This window comes from Pantherophis guttatus, chromosome 8 (assembly GCF_059756535.1).
Source record: "Pantherophis guttatus breed Tessera chromosome 8, ASM5975653v1, whole genome shotgun sequence".
NCBI lineage: Eukaryota > Metazoa > Chordata > Lepidosauria > Squamata > Colubridae > Pantherophis > Pantherophis guttatus.
This window is the reverse complement of record NC_142070.1, coordinates 3042501-3050534: the sequence shown is the minus strand read 5'-3', so window position 1 is coordinate 3050534 and position 8034 is coordinate 3042501. Positions and strand designations below refer to the sequence as shown.

At 49.4% G+C, this 8034-nt stretch overlaps 1 pseudogene; it reads left to right on the top strand.

Moving 5' to 3' along the window:
* The first annotated feature begins 5855 nt into the window (after positions 1-5855).
* LOC148112541 (uncharacterized) overlaps positions 5856-8034 on the top strand; it is a 148844-nt pseudogene continuing 146665 nt past the window's right edge.

Here is an 8034-nt window from a genome sequence, read left to right as displayed (position 1 = left end):
CCTCTCCTGCTCCTCTTCCCTCTGCTTCTTCTGCTTCTTCTCTCCTCCTCCTCCTCCTCTTCTCCTCCTTCTTCTCCTCCTCCTCCTTCTCCTCCTCCTCTTCTCCTCTTCCTCCTCCTCCTCTCCTCCTCCTCCTCCCCTCCTCCTCCTCCTCCTCCTCCTCCTCCTTTTCCTCCTCCTCTTCCCTCTGCTTCTTCTGCTTCTGCTTCTTCTCTCGTCCTCCTCCTCCTCTTCTCTCTGCTTCTGCTTCTTCTCTCCTCCTCCTCCTCCTCTTCTCCTCCTTCTTCTCCTCCTCCTCCTTCTCCTCCTCCTCTTCTCCTCTTCCTCCTCCTCCTCTCCTCCTCCTCCTCCCCTCCTCCTCCTCCTCCTCCTCCTCCTTTTCCTCCTCCTCTTCCCTCTGCTTCTTCTGCTTCTGCTTCTTCTCTCGTCCTCCTCCTCCTCTTCTCTCTGCTTCTGCTTCTTCTCTCCTCCTCCTCCTCCTCTTCTCCTCTTCCTCCTCCTTCTCTCCTCCTCTCCTCCTCCTCCTCCTTCTCCTCCTTCTCCTCCTCCTTTTCCTCCTCCTCTTCCCTCTGCTTCTTCTGCTTCTGCTTCTTCTCTCCTCCTCCTCCTCCTTCTCTTCCTCCTTTTTCTCCTCCTCTTCTCTCTGCTTCTGCTTCTTCTCTCCTCCTCCTCCTCCTCTTCTCCTCCTCTTCCTCCTCCTTCTCTCCTCCTCCTCCTCCTCTCCTCCTCCTCCTCCTCCTCCTTTTCCTCCTCTTCCCTCTGCTTCTTCTGCTTCTGCTTCTTCTCTCGTCCTCCTCCTCCTCTTCTCTCTGCTTCTGCTTCTTCTCTCCTCCTCCTCCTCCTCTTCTCCTCTTCCTCCTCCTTCTCTCCTCCTCTCCTCCTCCTCCTCCTTCTCCTCCTTCTCCTCCTCCTCTTCCCTCTGCTTCTTCTGCTTCTGCTTCTTCTCTCCTCCTCCTCCTCTTCTCCTCCTCTCCTCCTCCTCCTCTTCCTCCTCCTTCTCTTCCTCCTCCCCCTCCTCCCCTCCTCCTCCTCTTCCTCTTCCTCCTTTTCCTCCTCTTCCCTCTGCTTCTTCTGCTTCTTCTCTCCTCCTCCTCCTCCTCCACTTAGGGAGCGGCTGATGGGTCCCTTCCCCCCAGCCAAGAAAGTGGCCAGGCTGGGGAAGAAAAAGGGGATTGGGTGGGTGGGTGGTGGGCTTGGCTTCTTTGGTCACCACTACCCCACCCCAAGCTTTCTTTCCGGCTACCCCACCAGAGCAGATTGTCTCGAGGAGACCCCCATGAACGACTCCCACCTCTCACCCCCCCCAGCCTCAATTCGCAGCCCGAGGCGGTTGCCAAACTTAGCAGTCGCTTGCCCCCCCCGCCGGCCGGCTGGCTGGCAAAATAGAGGAGGGGATCATCAGCCAGATCTTTGCTTTAGGTGGGGGTGTGGGGTGGGGTGTGGGTGGGGGGGGTGGGGGGACCCCAATCCTGCTGCAAAAAATTAAAATGAATGAATGAATAAATAAATAAATTGAATGACTGACTGACTGACTGACTGACTGAATGAATAAATGAATGAATGAATGAATAAATAAATGAATGAATGAATGAATGAATCAATAAATCAATAAATCAATAAATCAATAAATCAATAAATCAATAAATCAATAAATCAATAAATCAATGAATGAATGAATGAATGAATGAATGAATGAATGAATGAATCAATCAATCAATCAATCAATCAGTCATTGCAGGCTGGGGCTTTTGTGACACAGGGTATAAGCCCTGGTTAAGCTGGATGATGGCTTAAGTAAACCAATCTAGGTTTCTATTGACAGGCACAATCAGAAGCTAACCCTGTTAGCTGCCTTTGAACCTCAAACTTGATGGATGAGTTGGTTGGTTGGGAGCCTGGTTTGAGATGGCTCAAAAACCTTGTGTGGGATTCGGGTGTAGGTTGGGCTGTTGGGCTGGGGGGAAAAAAAATCAGGATCGGAATAGAGCTGGAAGAGACCTTGGAGGTCATCTAGTCCAACCCCCTGCTCGAGTGGGAGACCCTCTACCGTTTCAGACAAATGGTTGTCCAGTCTCTTCTGGAAAACCTCCAGGGATGGAGCACCCACAACTTCTGGTGGCAAGCAGTTCCACTGGCAAAGGCTCTATCTAGTGAAAAGAAGGACTAGGGGTGACCTGATAGGAGTCTCCCAATATTTGAGGGGCTGCCCCAAAGAAGAGGGGATCCACTTCTTCTCCAAAGCCCCTGAAGGCAGGAGAAGAAGCAACGGATGGAAACTCATCAAGGAGAGAAGCAACCTGGAACTAAGAAGGAATTTCCTGACAATTAGAACAATTAACCAGTGGAACCGCTTGCCACCAGGAGTCGTGGGTGCTCCATCACTGGAGGCTTTCAAGAAGGGACTGGAACAGCCATTTAACTGAAATGGTATAAAGTCTCCTGCTCGAGCAGGGGGTTGGACTAGATGATCTCCAAGGTCCCTTCCACCACTGTTATTTTATATTCTATGCTCTAATTGAGGAGATGAGGCTGTGAAGCTCTTTTTGCAGGTCTTGTCCTCTACTTTAGTGACCACGGTGGAGGCCTGCGTTTCCGTTGCTAAGTGAGGCAGTCGTTCAGGGAGTTTTTGCTCCATTTTACGACCTTCCTTGCCACCGTCGTTAGGCGAATCACGATCGTCGTTATCTTAGTCACCCGGTTGTTAAGTGAATCTGGCTTCCCTCCTTGACTTTGCTTGTCAGAAAGTGGCATTAAAGGGATCATCACGTGATCCCTGGGACACTGCAACTGTCATAAGTACATGCCAGTTGCCAAGTGTGCAACAGTTGTGGAAAATGGCCCTAAGTCGCATTTTACAGTGCCGTTGTAACTTCACAACAGTCACTAAATGAACGGTTGTAAGTCGAGGACTACCTATAATTCTTTTTTTTTTATCCTACGTCACTGTCACGGAACCATGTCTCGGGGTGTGGGGGGGGTGTGTCTCATACTGGCTGAGACTGATGGGACCTGGAGTCCTGGGAGTTTAGAGCTGACTCTGGGACTACCCTGAAGGGGAGAGGCAAGGAGGAAGTAGCTGTTGAGTGGTTGGGGGAAAGATGACCCGGTCCAGGCTAGGTGTAAGGTAGTAGTAAAAAAATCCAGCTCACCTGGATTTAAGTCTGTTGTAAGTAGAGACGGAGGAGAACTTGGAGGGCTGCTTATTTATTTTATTTTTTACTGCCATAGACAATTGGGTCTCTTCCTAGAACGATCCTATCCCTGCTGCCTCCTCAACTGGCCTACCTCGCAGGGATGGCCACGATAAGCAACTGGCCCTCAGTGGCCCTCCCTAGATATGAGGCTGGCTGTGGGTGAAAGATGAGAGGTCTTTCCTCTCCTCGCTTCCCCTCTTTCTTTTTCTTTCTTCTCTTCCTCCTTTTTCTCCTCCTCCTCTTTCTTTTTCTCTTTCTTCTCTTCCTCTTTCTTCTCTTCCTCTTCCTCCTCCTTTTTCTCTTTAACTCCTCCTCCTCCTCTTTCTTTTTCTCTTTCTTTCCTGTTCCTCCTTTTTCTCCTCCTCTTCTTCCTCTCTCTTCTTTTCCTCCCTTTCCTCCTCCTCTGTTTTTTCTTTCTTATCCTCTTCCTCCTTTTTCTTCTCCTTCTTCCTCTTCCTTCTCCTTCCTCTTCTTCCCTTTACTCTTCCTCCTCTTCCTCCTCTTTTTTTCTCCTCCTCCTCCTCTTTTTTCTTTCTTATCTTCCTCCTTTTTCTCCTCCTCCTCCTCCTCCTTTCTCATCTCTTTTTCTCTTCTCCTCTCCTTCTCTTTACTCTTCTTCCTCCTCCTCCTTTCTCCTCCTCTTCCTTTCTTTTTCTCTTTCTTATCTTCCTTCTCCTCCTCCTTTCTCATCTTTCTTTTTCTCTTCTCCTCTTCTTACCTTTACTCTTCCTCCTCTTCCTCCTCTTTTTTCTCCTCCTCCTTTCTTTTTCTCTTTCTTCTCTTCCTCTTTTTTCTCCTCCTCTTCCTCCTTCCTCATCTCTTTTTCTCTTCTCCTCTTCTTCCCTTTACTCTTACTCCTCTTTTTTCTCCTCCTTTCTTTTTCTCTTTCTTATCTCCTCCTTTTTCTCCTCCTCCTCCTCTTCCTCTTCCTCCTTTCTCATCTCTTTTTCTCTTCTCCTCTTCTTCCCTTTACTCTTCTTCCTCCTCCTCCTTTTTTCCTCCTCTCCTTTCTTTTTCTCTTTATCTTCCTCCTTTTTCTCCTCCTCCTCTTCCTCCTTTCTCCTCTTTCTTTTTCTCTTCTCCTCTTCTTCCTTTTACTCTTCTTCTTCCTCCTCCTCCTTTTTTCCTCCTCCTCCTTTCTTTTTCTCTTTCTTATCTTCCTCCTTTCTCTCCTCCTCTTCCTCCTCCTCCTCCTTTCCCCTCTTTCTTTTTCTCTTCTCCTCTTCTTCCTTTTCCTCCTCCTTCTCCTCCCCCCTTTCCCAGCAGACGCAGGATCTGTTTTGGGGACCCACAAACACCGTTTCAGACAATCACACCCAGCAACTGGGCCCACAACGGTGTGGCTTTGCACAACCATTATCTGATTGCACGGTTGTGTGTGAATTATTCTGGCCCTCCCTCTTACCGCCTTCGCAGGGACCCTCAGCCGCTTAGAAGGAGCACACTCGGCATTCATACGCCACTAAAAACCCAATGCAAAATCTAACCTAGGAGTAAAAACTGAAAGCCTCAATTGTATCCGTGAAATTACCCATAAAAGCCCTCTAAGAGCTCTTGTTTTGACTGCCTGCCTAAACTCAGTTATCGGCTGGCTTGGGAAATTGCAAAGGGGAGGAAGGGCTTCCGGAAACACACGGTGCTTTTGCCCCCCCCCTCACTTTTACACCTGGACGGAGTGGAGGGAGCTGGACTCTCGGCATCCCCAACTTAAGATTTATGTCCTGGATAAGTTGGTTTGACTAACAGTGTTTCTCAAACTTGGCCGCTTGAAGAGGGGTGGACTTCGACTCCCAGAATTCCCCAGCCAGCAGCTAGCTGGGGAATTCTGGGAGCTGTAGTCCACCCATGGGGCTGGGGAATTCTGGGAGTTGAAGTCCACCCATGGGGCTGGGGAATTCTGGGAGTTGTAGTCCATCCATGGGGCTGGGGAATTCTGGGAGTTGGGCTGGGGAATTCTGGGAGTTAAACTCCATCCATGGGGCTGGGGAATTCTGGGAGTTGAAGTCCATCCATGGGGCTGGGGAATTCTGGGAGTTGAAGTCCATCCATGGGGCTGGGGAATTCTGGGAGTTAAACTCCATCCATGGGGCTGGGGAATTCTGGGAGTTAAACTCCATCCATGGGGCTGGGGAATTCTGGGAGTTAAACTCCATCCATGGGGCTGGGGAATTCTGGGAGTTAAACTCCATCCATGGGGCTGGGGAATTCTGGGAGTTGTAGTCCACCCATCTTAAAGCATGCTGGCTGGGGGATTTTGGGAGCTGAAGTCCACACCTGTTCAAGTGGTCAAACGTAAGAAACACTGTACAGGCAATCCTCGATTTACGATCACAATTGAGTTCCCAAATTTCTGTTGCTAAGTGAGACAGTTGCTAAGGGAGCTTTGCCCCATGCTACGACGTTTCTTGCCATTGTTGCTAAATGAATCCCTGCAGTTATGAAGTGACTGACATGGTCGCTAAGTAAATCTGCCTTCCCGATTGATATTGCTTGTCAGAAGGTCACAGAAGGGGTTCTCGTGATCTTCAACCGTCATAAGTCCATGCCAGTGGCCAAGCGTCTAAATTTTGATCACGTGACCCAGCGGATGCAGCAACCGTCATAAGTGTAAAAAACGGTCATAAGTCGCTTTTTTCGGTGCCATTGAGTAACCTCGAACAAATGGTTGCAAGTCGAGGACTGTATTGTGAATTCTTGCAACGCCTTGTGACCTTCGGAGAAGCAAAGTCAATGGGGGATCCAGATTCTCCTAACAACGGTTTTACCAACTTATCGACTGCAGCCATTCGCTTCACAACGGTGGTAAGAACGGTCGTAAATGGGGCAAAACTCATTTCACGACCGTCTCGCTTAGCAATGGAAAGCCAGATTCACTTAACAACCGGGGGACTAACTTAACGACGATCGTGATTCGCCTAACGACGGTGGCAAGGAAGGTTGTAAAATGGAGCAAAAACTCCCTGAACGACTGCCTCGCTTAGCAACGGAAACGCTGGCCTCCACCGTGGTCACAAAAGTAGAGGACACGACCTGCAAAAAGAGCTTCAACAGCCTCATCTCCTCAATTAGAGCATAGAATATAGAATAACCGTGGTGAAAGGGACTTTGGAGATCATCTAGTCCAACCCCCTGCTCGAGCAGGAGACTTTATACCATTTCAGTTAAATGGCTGTTCCAGTCCCTTCTTGAAAGCCTCCAGTGATGGAGCACCCACGACTCCTGGTGGCAAGCGGTTCCACTGGTTAATTGTTCTAATTGTCAGGAAATTTCTTCTTAGTTCCAGGTTGCTTCTCTCCTTGATGAGTTTCCATCCGTTGCTGCTTGTCCTGCCCTCAGGTGCTTTGGAGAACAGGTGGACCCCCTCTTCTTTGGGGCAGCCCCTCAAATATTGGAAGACTGCTATCAGGTCACCCCTAGTCCCTCTTTTCACTAGATAGAGCCTTTTCCAGTGGAACTGCTTGCCACCAGAAGTTGTGGGTGCTGGAGGTTTTCCAGAAGAGACTGGACAACCATTTGTCTGAAACGGTAGAGGGTTTCCTGCTCGAGCAGGGGGTTGGACTAGATGACCTCCAAGGTCCCTTCCAGCTCTATTCCGATCCTGATTTTTTTCCCCCCAGCCCAACAGCCCAACCTACACCCGAATCCCACACAAAACCTCCAGTCCACCCACGACTCCTGGTGGCAAGCTGTTCCACTGATTAATTGTTCGAAGTGTCAGCTTGTCCTGGGGCAGATTTAAACCCCGAGGCACCAAAGGACCTGTGACATCTTGGAGAAAAAATATGGGCATGATATGGGAAGCCCATTTTTATCCGAAAAGTCTAGCTTTAACAGGAGCCAATTCTCTTCTGAACCGTTCCCCTGCTGCTGAGCTGGCTTTGGGAAGACAGCTGTGAAAAATGCTTCATTCTGATATTCTGGGTTTTTTTTTTATTTTTTCCCCCTCCAACAAAGTTGGTTTCTTTTTTTTGTGCTACCAGGGGAAAGTCGGGTTAAACGTCAAAACAAGCCGGGATCCGGAGCCACCCCAAAGGGAGCGATTTGCTCTCTTGCACCCTTCCCAGGTGCACAAGGCTCAGCCTGGGACCAAAATCGAAGCCGAATTAAATGCGTATCGGCTCGTGGGTGGCATTTTCGCTTGCAGCTCCCAGCTTCTCTTAGCAGGTATTGATTCTATAGAGTTACTTGGGAGGAAGAGCTGAGAGGCTGGTTTTTGCAAGGGAAGGGAGAGGAAGAGGAAGAGGAAGAGGAAAGGGGTGAGGAAGAGGAAGGGGAAAGAGAAGGGATAAATGAAGGGAAGGAAGGAAGGAAGGGAGGAAGGAACGGAGGAAGGAAAGAAGGAAGGAAGAAGAAAGGGGAAAGGAACAGGATGAAGAAGGGAAAAAGAAAGGAAAGGGATGGAGGAAGGAAGGAAGGGGAGAAAGAAGTGGAGAAAAAGAGGAAGCGAAAGAAGAAGGAATAGAAGAAGGTGGAGGGAACGGGAAGGGCAAGGAGGGAATGGAAGGAGGGAGGGAGGAGGAAGGAAGGTACAGAGGGAAGGATGGAGGGAGGAAGGGAGGGAGGGAGGAATAAGAAAGGGGAAAGGAAGAGGATGAAGAAGAGAAAAAGAAAGGGAAGGGAGGGAGGAAGGAAGGGGAGAAAGAAGTGGAGAAAAAAAGGAAGTGAAAGAGGAAGGAACAGAAGAAGGTGGAAGGAAAGGGAAGGGCAAGGAGGGAATGAAAGGAAGGAAGGAAGGAGGAAGGAAGGTACAGAGGGAAGGATGAAGAAGGAAGGGAAGGGAAGGGAAAGGAGGAAGGAGGAAGGAAAGAAGGAAGGAAGGAAGGAAGGAAGGAAGGGGAGA